At 46.3% G+C, this 17,918-nt stretch overlaps 1 long non-coding RNA gene across 1 annotated transcript; it reads right to left on the reverse strand.

Annotated features, from left to right (window-relative positions):
* Positions 1-1,233: 1,233 nt before the first annotated feature.
* Positions 1,234-14,486, reverse strand: LOC130151931 (uncharacterized). Its single transcript, XR_008822808.1, has 3 exons — positions 13,991-14,486; positions 11,905-12,006; positions 1,234-1,648 (listed from the first exon to the last, which is right to left on the reverse strand). It is a non-coding gene; the product is annotated as an uncharacterized LOC130151931 (long non-coding RNA).
* Between the last annotated feature and the right edge of the window lie 3,432 nt (positions 14,487-17,918).

The following is a 17,918-nucleotide window of genomic DNA, read 5'->3' on the forward strand; positions in this document are numbered from 1 at the left end:
CCAATCTTCCATCTATACTGTCCTCTTTGAACTCCACCATCTATCTTGTGGGTACTTGGGGCCATCCACATGCTACTGATGAAGAGCAGGACTTGCTGCACCTGCTAGAGGGCTGAAATATAATCTGCCCATGCCTGACTCATCCAGAACATCTTGAACACACATCAAGGTGGTGAGCATGCCTGGACTTTTCCCTTCAGAGATCTCCAGAATATAGCCTGTGGCCATGCAGTGGAGGTGCCGTAAGGTGTGCAGATGGCATACAAGGGTTGAACTTGTGAATGAACTTAAGACCTCTCTTACAGACACTTGAGCTATACTGTATGTGAGGAGTCTGCCACTTAGCAGCTTGGCTGGACTAGGCTACCATTGCCTTAACACGTTCCAAGTAGTGCCCTCGAGGGACAGTATTTTGTGCAATCCATGATATATTCAAGTGGTATTTCAGTTTGGCCTATAGAGTGTGCTTATTTTCTGCCTGACAAAATAAAAAGATCAGAAATAGAGGGGAATAGGAAAAAAAGGCACAGAAAGGGAAAATTCAAGTAAACACAAAAAATTTGGCAAGTCAGAGTGCTACAAATACAAAATGCTAATATGCAAAATGATCAGCGCCTTGATCCTGTGAAATACATAGGGCACACATGGGAGCCTGGTTTACTTACAAGGAAAGAAAACAGTCCTATTTTGAATACATTTATCTTCTAACTTCCTTTCACTGAAAACATGTTTGTTTTTAAATTAATTACTTGGGAAAAAGCAAGAGAAATGGGTGTGGTGGAGTTGGAGGAAAAATAAATACTAATTAGAAAGCATGACCCATGGAACATGGTGGAGACCAGGTTTTTGCTCTCCAGCTGTTTCTGAAGGCTGAAGGAAAACAAATGGACTGGTTCTACTCTCCAGAGCACGTTGCATCAGAAGATCTGCACCCTTTGTCCTTCAAGGTAGAGGGCAAGATGCAAGGAGTTGTAATCATGAAGAGCCACACAATCTATGTACACCAGGTTTTTACAGCATGTATTAAAAATTAAGTATTTGGGGAGACTCAAAGTCTGGTATGCCAAAGCTTGGGATTGGACTGGATGCAAAACCTATTTCTAGTAGACTCTGCTCTCCACCATTTACAGACGCTGTCTAGAAACCTGTAAACCGATGCTTGTGTTGGCAAATGGTTCTGCTATTCCAGGTAGACTCCTAGTGGGAAACCCCATCAGCTATTAAAATCACTTCTCTCTGCCCACCCTCCCATTCCCTCTACCCCTAGAAGTCCTACTGGCTCAATATATCTACATCCCTTGGAGTCAGAGACTACATTTATTTGGCTGCACACCCCTGCTCCCTACAGTGAGCGTACAGCAGCTAAGCTGGGCTTTGGTGATCACACCACCCTTGTTCTGTCCAGCAAGCTCAGAGCCTCAAAGTTTCTGTCCACCACAGGATGCATATGTTAATGCATCATGCATGTGTTTAGTTTTAAAAGCGATTCAGACTTGTACTTGACTGACTGATAGAGCAGACGTACCTTTTGTTTCCAGGGTATGGATTTTCAGTGTGTCCTAACTGGCCACAGTTTTCAGGTCCCGTGGCTGTGCTGTGTTGCAGTATAATAAACGAAGGCAGATGATCCAGTTCTCAGTGTCTTTGCCTGAAGAGATATAAATCACATTGTAGGTATTATTTCTTTATGTGTTATGTTATTTGCTGAACAATTAAGTGTGCACTACTGAAGGATTAATAAGTGAGCCAAGGCTACAGAACATAATGCAACTTCACAGCAAGAAGTGACAATGCAATTCTTTAATACTGTAATATTATTTCATGTAAAACCAGCTGACGTAAAATCAATTCCATGCTAAATTGTGTTTTCCCCTGCAGTCCTTTTGAACTTAAAAAAAAAAATAGTGAGAAAGATACCAACAGCCCATAAATAATCTCTAAATCACATGTTACAGACTGATGGTAAGCAGCACTCTCACAAATCCATATTTATATTAAAAAAACTCATATGTGTACATTATATAGACTATCAATTATTACAGCTGAAAGTAAAATAAATGTGATGAGCGTACATCTACTTTGCCATCCGTTACATCTCATCTTTGTGAGAAAATGCTACTTTTAGTCCAAGCTATATATCTTATGAATTTAACACAAACAATATGTTCTAGCTATATAAAAATCTAAATATCTACATCCAAGACATGCGTGATTACATATAAGCATATTATAAACTATACATGAGTAATAAACCACAAGTTTTAGGTTTTTTCTCTGTGAAGTTCAATTTGTCATGCTTTGGCAGGTTACATTAATAGATTTATCCTTGCAAAATTGCACTTCTTTCAATAAACGCGACTGTGGGAAGTGATTTTGGACAGTATCTTCACAACTGAGGACAGCTCAACGTTCAGATCACTGGGACCCAGAGCAGGTCAAAAAGCAGCCAGCCAGTTCAAAGGTTTTCACTTTTGGCTGTCTCTTTGATAATTGCTTGAGGGGCAAAGGGTGCTGGTTCCCTCTCAAAGTAGTATCGCAAAAATGATACTGGGGTGAAAAATCTGCAGTGAGTGCTGGCTCCAGCAGCTGTTGCTTGAGAGGAGTGAACAAACCACCCTCCCCTCCCAGCAGAGCATGTTGCTCCCCTGCCCTATGGAAAACACTCGGCTGTTGCTAGCACAGCAATTACACTGCAGGAAAATCTGCTTCCAAACGATTTAGTCTTTATTTACTCAGGGGTGGGGGAGTGGAGAAGCTAAAAGGTAAAGGCTAATGAGATGCTGGCATAGGAATTATTTTACAGTAATAAAATACTTCATACGTTCCTGAGGGCACATCACACACAAGCCCGCAGAGAGTCCTTCAGAGTGAGATTTCATGAAGACCTTGCACCTGTAAACATAACTTGTTAGTGGGAAAGCTGCTGCTACATCAGCCTGTCCCATTGTCCCATCACACTAAGATAGCAGGGTACAAGTTAATTGGAAGGACTAGGGGTAGCACAGGCAACCAGGGAAAGCAAGCAAACAACGCACAGTCGTTTTCTGAAAGTGCCCTTTCTTTGTACGTTCACTTTACATGCAAAGGTTTTTATAGTGTTTTTTGAACCAGCTCTGTTGTCCCACTGTTTATCTAGTGCATAAAGCTCCTTCTCATGTATATGCAATGTTTCTCTTTGGGCTGCTTTTTGAATTAGTATGTAGATAAACTAAACTAGGATATGCCTTAGTGTAACTGGCAAAATGGGCAATAAGAGCGCTTGCCAGATTGTACCAGGAGCACCATTCAGGCTCCTGGTAACAAAAAGACTTTTGCTATTAATTTTGATAACACCTAGGAAAGGAACAATGCAACACAGAGCTTGAGGCTTCACCTCTTGCCTCTGGCACTGACCCACACAGACAGGGTGAGAGCTGCTCAGTGTCTCCATTTGCTCCTCTAAATTACAGCACACTCAGCAATGCATCAGCTAGGGGGTTTGAGGCTAAAATCTTGTAAACCAATTTTGATTCCTTCCATCATGTCTCTCATTAAGTGCTAAGTGCCTCCAGGGAAAGGCAGCTGATTAAACAGATTCCTCAGTGACATAATGAATTTACAAAACCCCTCTGTTTTCACTGGGGATGTTTGGGGAAAAATATCTTCAGTCACCAAGGGCAAAGTCCACTGAGAGGGAGAATCACTCCATTTCCTCTGCCTTGGAGCCTGACAAACCTTTGCCACCCACCCTGGGAGGCTGAGAGGAGATCCCTGCTGAGCACTGGGAGGGAGGGAAGAGGCAGGGACACAGCCATCCATCCATCCATCCAGGGCACCAGCACAGCAGCCTACTGCGCCCACACCGAAGCATGCAGGTCACAGCCTCTTTTCTTTCCTTGGCAGCTGTAGCCCAGCCAGCTTCCTCACAGCAAAGTTCTCGGAGGCAAGCTCTGGGTACTGCCTCTCAGCACAGGAAAGAAGTATGAGACTTTTTCCAGCATTCAAATCCTGTTTTTAATATGACTCAGCTCTGCAGAGTCCATAAGGATGACATGGGTTGTGCTTTATTAACAGTTAGGTTAATGTTTGGAAATAAAAAGACTGATTGTTTTATCTGTTTAATCATTTGGTTCTGCCAAGAGCAACCATAAGCACAGCTCGGTGGTGCATGAAGACAGTACAGCCTGACATTCGTTTCCCACCACTAAAATCCAAACATTAGCATACAAGTTGTGTAGCGGGCTGGCAGGGGCAGGCAGCCAGGATGGCAGCTATTGGAGTGAAGAAAAATTATGATCATTGAGTCATGGAGATTTTCAACCTCCCCGCAATGGAAGGAAAGATAGATGGATGAGGTGGGCTAATTCTGAAGTTTGGCAGTTCATTTGTGTTTGCCCAGCTTTCCTATGCCTTCAGCTGAACTAGACTACAGACCTGAGGACTAAAAACTGCTCCAGTTTTTCCTCAGTATTATTTCACTTGTGTGTGTGCACCCCCCTCTCTTTTTCCTTAAGTCTCCTCTTCTCAGCTACATCCTTCAGCAAACAGTAGCTGCAATGCAGATTCACCGCAGGTAACCAGGCAATGCTACTGACCTGCCATATGCAGCCAGCAGCAGCTATAGCAATTCATCATTGAAAAGCAATTGGATGGCTAGATCATGCGGTCACCTGGCACCCAAACAGCGCTGGATGTGCAGATGCCATTAGTGCAAAGAGCAGAATAAGAGACAACAGGAGCCAACAGACACAGGAATATTTCTTAACAGACTATAGCTACCTCAGCTAACGTTTATCACTATCACAAAGTGCAGCTGTTAGACTCATTGATCCTTTGAAATGTACACAGAGCAGAGTTTGGTGATTTTGGGCTGAGCTACACAGAACACCTCTCATTCTGTACACAAAGTCAAGGGGCAGAGAAGCCACTGAAACAATCACAGTGAAGTTGCACTCCAAGCAAAGTTTCCTTGGACATGCAAACACATGCCTTACCCACTTCTGGGAAGGCACGTGGCTGTATACACAGTGGTCCAGCTGGCCCAACAATTCCAGTAAGTAAGTATTCTGCTGTTGTAAGAACACTGAAGAGCTTATAACTGGCCATAAAGCACATTTTGTAAAAGCTTCTTAGCAGCCACACAAGTGGGCTCTCACATAGGGGACTGGCTAATGACATTAAATGAGACAGAGCTTCTGCAGGGTTAGCAGACCTGAAACACAAAGTCTTGAGACCCTTAAAGCCTCTGCAATTGTCCTCCATCTAATTTCTTTCTCCTGTTTGCATTCTGTTGTTATCTACTCTTTCCAGTCAAAAGGGCAGTGGGCCCTATTGCTGACCACTTTCTCATATCTGTGATATTTCTAAAAGAGAAGATGCTGTCAGGAGCTGCCCATGGCTTTAATGTGGCAGCTCAACACATGAAATCTTTCTTCCTCTGCCAAAGCTATGCTGTTTGCTAGTGCAAAAATAAGCAGAGTCTAAGCACTGCCCACTCTCCCTGCCTTTCCTCATATACTCACTAAAAAAATAGCAGGAGCACAACTCCCACACATTGCACAAGATCCAGACTCAAGAAACCCTAAGCCAGGCTTTTTCCTGTCCCAAGTCTCTGTCAGAACTAGTCAAAATGTAACACTTGTAAAATTGTAACATCCTTAGAGCAGGGGAGGGGGGGAAGGGGGGAATCCAAACAAACCTGAACCCACCCAAAATGTGCTGCCACTTCCATAACTAACTGAACCCCACAATGCTAAGCTAAAATAAAATAAGTAAAAAAAAAAAAAAAAAAAAAAAAAAGTCTTACCACCACCTCTTTAACCCCAGCCTCCAGGCCACCTCTACTTCAGAACCACATTATTTCCCTCCAGCTTCACATTTTCAGCCTTGCCATCCTAATGAGAAACCTTTGCCAGCTGGATCCAGCTCCCTAAACAATCTCTGTAATGAGGACAGGCACCTGGGGACCTACCTGCCTAGGTCAGGAGCAGAATTTAGTTTGTTTTTCCAGTCCCCCATACTGCAGAGTCCTTTGAGGCTGTGATAAGGGAATGCCAGACCACCTGGCAGCAAGAGCAGATGAAGAGGGAGGGGACTGATGAAGAGCTGAGATGTGGGTGGTAGCCAGAGTGGGAGGAAAGGGTTAGAATCATAGAATCACAGAATCGTTTAGGTTGGAAAAGACCTTTAAGATCCAACTTTAAATCCAACCGCTAACCCAGCACTGCCAAATCCACCACTAAACCATGCCCCTAAGCACCACAGCTACACATCTTTTAAATACCTCCAGGGATGGTGATTCCACCATGTCCCTGGGCAGCTTGTTCCAATGCTTGGCCATCCTTTCAGTGAAGATATTTTCCCTAATACCAATCTAAACCTCCCCTGGCACAACCTGAGGCCATCTCCTCTTGTCCTGTTGCTTATTACTCGGGAGAAGACACCTACCCCCACCTGCCTACAGCCTCCTTTCAGGGAGTTGCAGACAGCAATAAGGTCCCCCCTGAGCCTCCTCTTCTCCAGGCTAAGCAGCCCCAGTTCCCTCAGCTGCTCCTTGTAAGACTTGTTCTCCAGACCCTTCACCAGCCTCTTTGCCCTTCCCTGGACGCGCTCCAGCACCTCTACGTCCCTCTTGCAGTGAGGGGCCCAAAACTGAACACGGGGTTCAAGGAGCGGCCTCCCCAGTGCCGAGTACAGAGGGATGACCACTTGCCTTGTCCAGCTGGCCACACTGCTTCAGATACAAGCCCGGATGCTGTTGGCCCTCTTGGCCACCTGGGCACACTGCTGGCTCACGTTCAGCCGGCTGCCAGCCAGCACCCCCAGGCCCTTTCCTCCAGGCACTTTCCAGCTGCCCTTCCCCCAGCCTGTAGCGCTGTGTGGGGCTGGTGTGACCCAGGTGCAGGGCCCAGCACTGAGCCGTGTTGAACCTCAGTTGGCCTTGGCCCACTGATCCAGCCTGCCCAGATCCCTCTGCAGAGCCTTCCTGCCCTCCAGCAGATCAACACTCTCCCCCAAGCTGGTGTTGCCTGCAGAGTACTGAGGGTGCACTTGATCGCCTCATCCAGATCATTGATAAAGATATCAAACAGAACTGGCCCCAGTGCTGAGCCCTGGGGAACACCATTTGTAACAGGTTGCCAGCTGGATGTAACTCCATTCACCACCATGCTTTGGGCCCAGCCACCCAGCCAGTTTTTTTACCAAGTGAAGAGGCTACCCATCCAAGCCATGAGGAGCCAGTTCATCCAGGACAATGCAGTGGGAAACAGTTTCAGGATTTACTGAAGTCTAGGTAGACAACATCCACAGCCCTTCCCTCATCCACTGAGTCACCTCGTTACAGAAGGAGATCAGGTCCATCAGGAAGGACCTGTCTTTCATAACCCCATGCTGGCTGGGCCTGATCCCCTGATTGTCCTGCATGTGCCACGTTATGCCCCTCAGGGTGATCTGCTCCATAACCTTCCCTGGCACCGAAGTCAGGCTGAAAGATCTGTAGTTTCCTGGATCCTCCTTCCTGCCCTTCTTGTACATGAGTGTCACATTGGCCAACCTCCAGTCTGCTGGGACCTCCCTGGTCAGCCAGGACTGCTGATAAATGGTTGAAGGTGGCTCAGTGAGCACCTCTGCCAGCTCCCTCAGTACCCTTGGGTGGATCCCATCTGGTCCCATAGACCTGTGAGTATCTAGCTGGTGTAGCAGGTGCTAACCATTTCCCCCTGGATTATGGGGCTTCATTCTGCTCCCCGTCCCTGTCTTCCAGCTCAGGGGGCTGGGTACTCAGAGAACAACAGGTCTTACTATTAAAGACTGAGGCAAAGAAGGCATTAAGTACCTCAGGGTCTTCCTCATCCTTTGTCACTACGTTTTCCCCTGTGCCCTGGTTTAACCCCAGCCGGCAACCAAGCACCACGCAGCCACTTGCTCGCTCCCCCACCCAGAGGGGTGGGGAGGAGAATTGAAAAGGAATGTAAATCTCGAGGGTTGACATAAGAACAGTTCAATAATTTAAACAGATTAAAAAGGAAATAATAATAATCACAACAACAACAGTTATAATGGAAAAGGTGAGGGAAAGAATAAAATCCAAAGGGAAAGGGAGAAAGGAAAACAAGTGATGCACAGCACAACTGGTCACCACCTGCTGACGGATGCCCAGCTGGTCCCTGAGCAACGATCTGCAGGCCCCAGCTAACCTCCCAAGTTTATATACCAAGCATGACGTCCCATGGTATGGAATACCTCTTTGGCTGGTTCAGGTCAGCTGTCCTGGCTGTGTCCCCTCCCAATTCTTTGCGCCCCTCCAGCCTTGTTGCTGGCGAAGCCCAAGAAACCAAAAAGTCCTTGACTTAGTATAAACATCACCCAGCAACGACTGAAAACATCAGTGTGCTATCAACATTGTTCTCACATCAGAGCCAAAACACAGCACTGTACTAGCTACTAAGAAGAAATTAACTCCATCCCAGCTGAAAACAGGACACCCCCACATCCAGTAAAGGATGAAGATTCTCCTTAGCCCTCCTTTTGTTGCTAATGTATTTATAGAAACATTTATTATTGTCTTTTATGGCCATAGCCAGATTAAGTTCTAGCTGGGCTGTGGCCCTTCTAATTTTCTCCCTGCATAACCTCACAACATCCTTGTAGTCCTCCTGAGTTGCCTGCTCTTTCTTCCAACGGTCATAAACTCTTTTTTTCGTGAGCTCCAGCCACAGCTCTCTGTTCAGCCAGAGCAGTCTTCTTCCCTGAGGGTGCATCTTTCAGCACATGGGGGTGGCTTGCTCCTGTGCCTTTAGGATATCCTTCTCAAATAGTGTCCAGCCTTCCTGGACTCCTTGGCCCTTCAGGACTGCCTCCCAAGGGACTCTGTCAACCAGGCTCCTCAACAGGCCAAAGTCTGCCCTCCGGAAGGCCAAGGCAGCAGTTCTGCTGACCCCACTCCTTACTTCTCCAGGAATTGAAAACTCTTATCATTTCATGTTTGCTGTGCCCAAGACGGCCTCCAGCCATCACATCACCCACAGGTCCTTCTCTGTTGACAAACAACAGGCCCAGCGGGGCGCCTTCCCTCGTGGCTCACTCACCAGCTGTGTCAGGAAGGGACCTGCCACACACTCCAGGAGCCTCCTAGGCTGTTCCCTCCCTGCTGTGTTGTGTTTCCAGCAGGCATCTGGTGGGTTGAAGTCACCCACAAGAACAAGGTCTAATGATTGTGAGACTTCTCCCAGCTGCTCATAGAATATTTCATCTACCTCTTCATCCTGGTTGGGTGGCCTCTAACAGACTCCCACCAGGATATCTGCCTGGTTGGCCTTCCCCCTGATTCTTGCCCATTAACACTCAGCCCTACGGTCACCATCATTAGGCTCTAGCCAACCAGAGCACCCCCTAACATACAGGGCTACCCCCCCACCTCTCCTTCCTTGCCTGTCTCTTCTGATCAAAGCCCTTGGGTATGAGCACCCAGATTTGATCCCAAGCCTAGATATCTTCTTTGAAGAAATTACACTTTCTGTGTAGGGTGCAGGTGCACATCTGGCAAAACTGCCTTTTTGTTTTATGGCTTTGTTTCTTCGTTATACCTTCCCCTTCCCCTTCCCCATTCTGTTTGGTGTATTTCAGTCACAGCTAGTTGGGAAGGGAAGGCTTCACTTTCTCATGAAGTTACTGTTCCGTCAAAGCCCAACTTTAAAAATACATTTTCTAAATATGCACTATTCAGTCTTGTCCTCGGTAATTTGATTGGCAGAAATAAGAGCTGCAAAAGTAGATCTTGTCAGTCATTCTTAAGCCTTCCTTAATACGGGAACAATCACCTGCCATTTCAACCATATTTTTAAAGGGGCACAATGTACTTAATAAGTTGAACACAACTGCAGTCTCAACTTTTATTTTTTTGGTAAAAAGCCTTCCAGGTGGCACCTGAAACCACATCCTGGCCTATTTTATTTTCTATCATTTTCTGTAAATACACTGCTCGTATGTGTACATCTGCATGTACATCCCATAGACACCCACTGGCACAGCTCTGAGCAGCTGCCTCATGAAATTCAAAGGCCAAGCGCATGCTCGTGTGCAGGGGAGGCACCGTACAGCACCTTGCGGCTGTGGGACATGCAAGGCACAGGTGTTTGCTCCATAACAGGTCACGCTGGCTCTGTGGCACAAGGTGGGCCCAATGTGGAGGAGATTTTACTATTTGCTATTTTTAGGCTCAGCTTTTTTTTTTTTTTTTTACAGCAGAGGATTAGGATTGATTCACATATGGTCATCATTTGCGTGTTGTGGACACAGACCCTATGTCACGCAGCACCCACTCATTTCAGACTGCTTTTTCAGAAGCTGTGAGTACCTGTGGCACTAGCTGTACTCTAAAAGGCACAGAGACACTCAGCAACTTTAAAAGACCAAGGAAACTTGATGCTGGGGTCCCAGGTTATGTTTGGAGAATGGTTCCACAACAAGCAAAACATTTATTTTGCATTAGAAAACCTCCTAAGAATTAAACTGGAATTATTCTATGGTAAATTTAGCTACAGTGTTTCTGGGACAGTGTGTCCAGAGAACAAGCATCCTTCATCTTATCACCAGAATGTAGTTCTGACCTAAAATACAGATTTGGTGCCAGGTGTAGTACTGTGTTTGTGGTCTGTTGCAAATGCCAGCCAGCGAGGGAATGTGTTGGTTTATGGCACACAAGTAAAAAGCACACAGCTAAGTTCAGTTGCATTTGCCTTTGCTGGGAAAGGCAATAATTATTCTGTTTTGCTTCCAAGATAGGAATAGCAAATGTCTCTCTCACCTCACCAAGAGGAGAAAATCACACCCAATATGGTTAAGGTGCACCCCTTTTTACAGAGCAGTGTGACAACCTTGCAATTTGAACAGAATTTTTTTTTTTTTTGGCTGCTACCTTCTGGGGGTTTTGTTTGTTTTTTTTTTTTTTTTTTCCCCTTTACTGTGGTTTATCCTTGAGAGATGTCTCACGCACGAACATCTTGGATTGTTTCATACAAAATGGCAGAGCTCATAAATAAAAGGAATGGGTAGAGCAGAAGTGAAGCTCATTTCATATATGTTTTTACAGAAGCTGATTTTACTGCAAACTGGAGGCAAATACTTGCCCACAGAGGAAAAAAAAGACATCTTAAAAAGAATCATGCCAGTCTGTCACCAGGAGTGGGCAGATTGGTCCTTCCTAGGGTCCTGTGGTGATTCTTGGAGGATGTGAGCTGTGATACCGCTTTTGTTTGCTTTTGCAGCAAACATGCTGCAGCTGAGATCTCCTTTTCCAGAGCTCAGATACACTTTCTGGAAAGCCAGCAGCCAGATGAGCATTTTGATATTTGTGTCCCATGATCAAGGGCAGGGCTTTGGGAGAAAAACGGGAGCACAGCAGATGTTTTGACTGGGAATGTCCCCAGCACTGCTGCTTTTTGACCCACCACATGACCCTTTTGGGGACCTTCCTTCATTTTTCAGCCACTGGATGCTACGACACAGATTTCTTGACGTGCAGCGTGGCTTCCCCTGACTGAAGGCCCTGTGAAAGGGGAGCCCTTTGGCACAGCTTGTGCACAAGTTCCCCTCCCCCCCTCAGCTCTGGTGACAGCAACCTGTGTCCCCGCATTACTTCTTGGCCTCAGTTCCCTTGCAGTAAGGCAATCCAAAAAGTCAACCTTAGAAGGTGCTTTCTGGGCCAAGGATTTTCCCCCAGCAGGTTTCAGAAAGGCCCGTCTGCTTCTCTCGGGGCTGGTGCTACCCCCAGCCAGCCATCGCGGCCGAGCCCCCAGCACAAGCTGGCAGCCGCTGCCCTGGCTGCATTTCATTCTGGCTGCGGTACCTTGATCAATCAAAGCAAATCAAGGGCAGGTCAAAGCAAGGAACCATGTGGATTTTCTTGTCTGGCTCATGTCTTACCTCTGACCACACGCCGGACAAATTCCTCCTCAGCCTGTGTTGCTTTCTTAGCAGTTTTTGCTCTGACCATGGTGATGCTGGTGACACGGGAGGAACCCAGCTCTGTAAGTAAAGACGCACAGAAAAGAGCTGCATTACACTGAAGTCCCAAACCTTGTCCGACTGGATGAGAGCTCCATGGCACAAAGACAGGCCATTGCTCCCCAAGGGTGGTGGGACTGTGGTTGAGGTGCAGCCCTGTTTCCTCCCTGGAAAAGGAGGGAGCACGGCTCAGCAGGAGGCAGCCGGGGCTGCAGCTGGTGGGCCTGACATACCATCTGAGCTGTGGTACCAGCCACGCGGTGGGTGAGCTAAGGACATACTTTCAGCCTTAATTCTGAGTTTCCTAGGTTTTGTCAGTTTAAGCCAGATTCCTAATGTTATTTTAATGCAGTTGTTTTGTGTGTGAATAATATGCTTTCTATGCCAAACCACAAGCCCTGGAACTAATATCTCATAAAAATGCCTAGAGTCCAAAGCTAATAGCTGTTATTCAGCTGATCAAGTGATGCCTAAAAAGTTACAGATTAACACTATTCCCCAGGGGAAGGTAAAATTAAACTCTACTTCTGATGGGGCTGGGTGCTATTCCGCACAGTGTCTGAGCCCAGGCTGGGGGATGCAGCTCGCTGCAGACCCTGCGTGCCCTGCAGCAGGGCTCAGTGCTGTGAATGTGTGCGGCAAGTGCCGTCTGGGCTCCACCTGGAGTCCTGGTGGGCAGATGTTGGGGGTGTGTGAAGCATCCTCATCAGTTTTCCCTTAAAAAAGCCCCTGCCCTGCCAGCAACACCCCCACCTAGCGATGGGTCACTACAGCTCATCCTTGCCCTGCTCAGCTGGGCAGTGATCCCAGGGATGCCAAAAAGGCCGGGGGGAGATGGTCACTGGCTCCCCAGGCTGGCATTGTCTGGGTGAGGTGACAGCTGCGGTGAGACCAGGTCCAGTGTCCAGCAGCCTGGTACAGCGGGCAGGAGCCGGTGCTGGACTCAGCAAGAGGGCAAGTGCCCCTTCCTGTCCCAGAGGGTTTGGATGGGGCATCAGTGACCCACAGGGAGCAGAGGGGGGACATGGAGGGGTCTGGCAACAGGGGTGAAGCTGTCCCTTCGTGCTCCTTCCAGGCAGGGAAATCGAGCCACAGGATGTCAGTGCAGCCTATGTGAACGCCACGCTTGCAGAAAGAAATGACTGTCTCCTGAGCACACAGGAAGATCTCTTTCCCAGAACATCATCTTATTTAGGAAACTCGCATCATGGCAGCAAAGCAGTATGCTTATTTGGGAATAAGAAAATGAGATGTGGCCCCAAGTCAGTGCTTGCATGTAGGCACCACTGCAGAAAGTTTGAGGACACACAAGAGGCAGCTGCTGGCTCACAGTAACAAACACAGAGCTGGATGGGCTGGAGGCCCGGACAGCTGGTGTTTGCTGCCTGAGTCCTCCGATACTGGCTTCAGAGTTGTAAGCTGTCGATTATTTTCCTGTTAGAACACAAAGGGATTAGCTAGATCAGCTTCTGCAGAGGTGAGAAAGAAATGTGTCGTGTAGACTGTTTATTTTGCTCTAATTGGATTCATACCCTCTTTCTGAATAAATCTCATTTTTCTCCAGCTCTTGTGGTTTTTCATGGCTGTGAATGCTGAGGAGCGCTTCCAGGGGCAGGCAAGCGATTCTCAGCTACAGTGGTGAAAGTGAAGGGGTCGTGCTGTGGTCACTAGAAGCAGATAGCCTGCAAACAGCGCAGCCAAGGAAGCTCTCCTGGTCACATCCAAGACGATGCTTCACGGTCATGGACAGCTTTTGGCAGCATGAGGCAAAAGCCACTATTTGAACAGGGAAATCTAAGCTTTGCAGTCCTTCCAGACATGACATCCACACCTGCTCTGGGTAAGCTGCAGTACAACAACTTGACCTGGAGGCACAGCAATGCTGGTACAATGTACGTTGGTCCCCCTTCAGCAGGGTGAGCTGCTCTGTATGCTAAAATGGTCAGCGAATTTTCTGCTGCTGTTCATCACCTTTTCTAGCTGGTGCGGACACTAGGAAAATTACCTTCGTTTGCTGTTTTTCTTGGCCTGCTCACTCAGAAACATGGAAAGTACCTGCAGCAGAGGTGGCTTCTCAAGTTTGTCCTTTAAATCTCTGGGGAAAAAAAAAAAGAGTTCAAATGGAAAAGAAAGAAGAAAGAGCATAGTTTAAGAATCCTAGGTATGGGTGGTTGCAAACTGCTAAGTGTCCTCTCTGTGTTACGCCTGCTAACCAAGTAAATGCTTTTCACTCCTGTGTCCTTTGCACTGTGAAAACATCTGATGTCTCTGTACTGAACACTGTGGTTTGAAGCTCTGCCTCTGAGTCAGATGGGTATCAAAAACCTCAGAGCAGCTGGACTGAGCAATGCTCTTTTGGTGAGCGCATTAGAAACCAGACACAAAATAAATAATTAAGTCAATAAGGTTTTTTTGGGGTGTCCAAATTATGCCTGCATATGCATTACAGAGTTAAGCCTTAAATTTAAAATTCTTCCATCAATTTCTTGTTCCTACAGAGAACACATGAATGCTACATCAGGACGGCACACGTTTCTCTGGAAAGCACCTGTTCCCGAAGTTTCCAAAGATGTCCTGTATTTGCAGACGCCTCTTCACCTACACCAACCCATGACTTGTCTGAGAGAGTTCAGTAGTCTTATTGGAATCTGTGCACACATAAACTGGACATAAAATTTCTCTTTTATTGCTGTTTTGGTCATGTTTCTCCCCATGACAGATTGTTGTATTTTCTGTTGGCTGTTACTCTATAACTGAGCACTGAAGCATCAGATAAATCCATATGCTGGGTACGTTCTCTGTTTGAGGTGGGTATTGGAGTGATTTGGTATATAGATTGCCATAATTTTCAATGATACCTATTGCCTTGCTCATTTGCTCTTCCAGAACTCATTTATTTTGCTACTTTTAGAGCCTATGGGAGGTGCTAAATAAACATTTCAAACTATAAAAAAAGTTAACGGCCAACTGTGAAGTGGTAAAATTAAGTAACTTGCCCAACATCACATATGTAAGCAGAGCATCCAGTTCTGCAAAGCAGTCTTCAGATTCCCCTTTCTCTTCCTGTGCTGTCCTGCCTCATTTAAGGCACATCAGATGAGGCTTTTAAATCCTCCCTCCCTGCACAGTTCCACAGTTCCCTAAAGCAGCATCCATCTTGACCAAAAAAAAGAAGAAAAAAAAAAAAAAAGGAAAAAAGCCCCAAATAAAAACAATGTGATCAACTAATTTGATGGAACTTTTTTTTTAATATGGACAATTCAGTCTATTTTTCCTTATCTTCATTTTTGGAGTGCCTGAGCCATCTTAGAAAATTTCCTCCCAGTATTTAGCCTGAATCAAACATGTAGAATTTTCCTAGCAGGGAATATTCCAGTCTACACAATGAAAATTAGGTAAAAGGAAAATAACTGAAATCAGAGCCTGCTGGTAGGAAACATGATACAATCTGGGCAATGGGGAAACACCATAATACAGGAATCACTGCATCTACTGAAGTTTGCCACCTCTGCAATGGAGCTGCCAGTTGCTTTGTGTCCACAAAGCAGTACTATACAGATTTTTAGGGCAGGGAATGAAACAGAATATTATTTCTAAGGGAAATCAAAGGTGCAATTAGCAGAGCCGGTAGTAAAGGCATTACTTTCCCATCACAGTACCCTCACAGCACGGTGGGAAAGGCTCAACAGTACAAGCAAGGACAGGATGGGCTCTAAGGGTTGCCCAGCTAAAAGGTAGGTAGGGGGAACCAACAGGCTTCCAGTCCCTCTCTCGCTGTCCTGCCGGGGGAAACATAAATGGGAACAGGCTACTCCTCTGCAGACTGAAAGTAAAGATTTATGGATTACTTAATCCAGAACTTCATAAAACAGCAAGATGGCTTTTGGAAATGCAGAGAGACTCATCTGTCTGTTGCCTTCTTAGCAAGCTAGAAATTGAAGGACACTGTATAAGCTAAGGGAAAACCCCAACAGCCTTCAGCACAAAATTCAGTTAAATCTCTGTCTTCAGCTTCCATATCACAAAAACCTTGGGAATATAGGAGGAATGGGGTGCAGGGCCATGAGAGGCCAGGGCAGAAAACAATGTTGTCTCCTTTCAAGAGAAACTATAAATAGTGTTTAGCATCTCCGAGCAGGCAAGTTCATAAATGAGCCTGCCTGATTGTGGACTGGCTTCTTCGTCAACTTAGTATTCAGGAGAGGGAAGAATTGCCATAGCAACATTCCCATCTTCTGACATGTATCATGCAGATCATGTAGTCAAGGCAGCGCAGCACCTTCTCACACATGTGCTCTGTGAACTTTTGTATTCCTGACAATATTAAATAGACAACTATGTCTCATGATTGACACACTTGCCTGTGTGTCTTTATGATTCCTTAAAAAAATATGGAAATGCTTCCCTTCCCCCATCCTCCTCCTTTGAACTGTTTTCTCTTCTCCATCCCACTGAAACGATGAGAAACAGCTTATGCCCCAGATCTGCAGATATATGTTCCTGACAGTAGTCCTACGCTATGCAAATGTGTAAACTGCAAAATGTAGAGGGTTTTAAAAAATTAAGTATATCCAGCAGAATCTAAAAGCCAAGTGAAAGTGCTGAAAGGAACTAGAAATCTTCCAGTACCTGCATAATTAACGCTCTATTAAACAAAGCCTTACATCTTTTTTTTTTTTTTCCTTCGAGTTAGTCTGAAATCTCCAGACACACACCCCAAACATACCTATGCCACATGCTAATGTACGTCGCCCTATAGGAGCTGAGTTTACAAGCAGAGCAGAGTACGTGTTTGCAGCCCAGACCTGGCTAGCTCCTGGGATGGCCTGGGCTACAGGGACTTCCTGCTGAAGGAAAAGTACCACACGTTACAGAGCTCAGCTGTGGGCCGGTACAAATGGTGTGCTCCCACACTGTGCAGTAAACCCACCTCCGTAACCCCGACAGCAGTGGCAGCCAGGTACTTGACTTTTTAAGTGTTCCTGATGTGAATGTATCATAGGCCACCCAGCGGACCCCTTTCTAAGCTTACCACCTATTCAGTATTGTGGCTCTCTCCAAAAACTCCGTAACACCAGAAACAGCTAGAATATAATTATACCACTATATATATATATATGCATCTAACTATGCCTATCCCAACAGTGGTTCTGACATTAGAAGTATCACAATACAGTGTCACATGTCTACGTATTTTTTGCTCAGACCTGGGATTTTACACACTGTGCTGTCCTTGGCAGGATGCCTATGGCACCATTTCTCCATAAGGGTTGGCCTCAGTAGCTCCTCCCCTGAGGAATGAGCTCAAAATCCTGCCTAACTGTATGGCCTCAGCAGAGAGAGAGGCCCGACCCCACCGTGACTGAGTGCTGGACTGGAGGTGTACCTAGCTGTAGGCTACACCTAACTGAGGTGATTTTTCTAACCAGGTTAGTTTATCTTCTCTTACACAGGTCCCCAGAGCTGCCTCATGAGTGCTCACTGCAAAACGTTCCTGCTGGATGGCAGAAGCTCCCACTGTCTGTGCCAAGGGAGCTCCTTCGTGGAACAGTTTGCTGGAGGCAAGTCACCTCCAGATGGTGACAGTTTTTTACATCTTTCCCCCCACCCACATTCCTGTCCTCCCCACCACTCCTCTCCAACGTTTAGGGTCACTGTACAAAGCCTTGGTACCTTCCCTTCCTCAGGCAGGGTGACTGTAATCATGTTGTGGTCAGTACTGCTTAATGGTTCAGCTGGGATCATGTCTCCAATGAGCTCCTGAGCTTCACCCAGGTTTGAGAGCCCTCCCTGCCTTTGTGTACGCCACAGCCACTTGTTTCAAGAACCAATCATTCAAGAAATTCCTTCTTTGTAACTTGTTCCATGGTGACTCTTGGCCAGACTACACACAGGTAGCTGAGGTCCTCTGTTATCACACTTTTGCTGCCTAA

The sequence above is a fragment of the Falco biarmicus genome, chromosome 6 (genome assembly GCF_023638135.1).
Source record: "Falco biarmicus isolate bFalBia1 chromosome 6, bFalBia1.pri, whole genome shotgun sequence".
Classification (NCBI taxonomy): domain Eukaryota; kingdom Metazoa; phylum Chordata; class Aves; order Falconiformes; family Falconidae; genus Falco; species Falco biarmicus.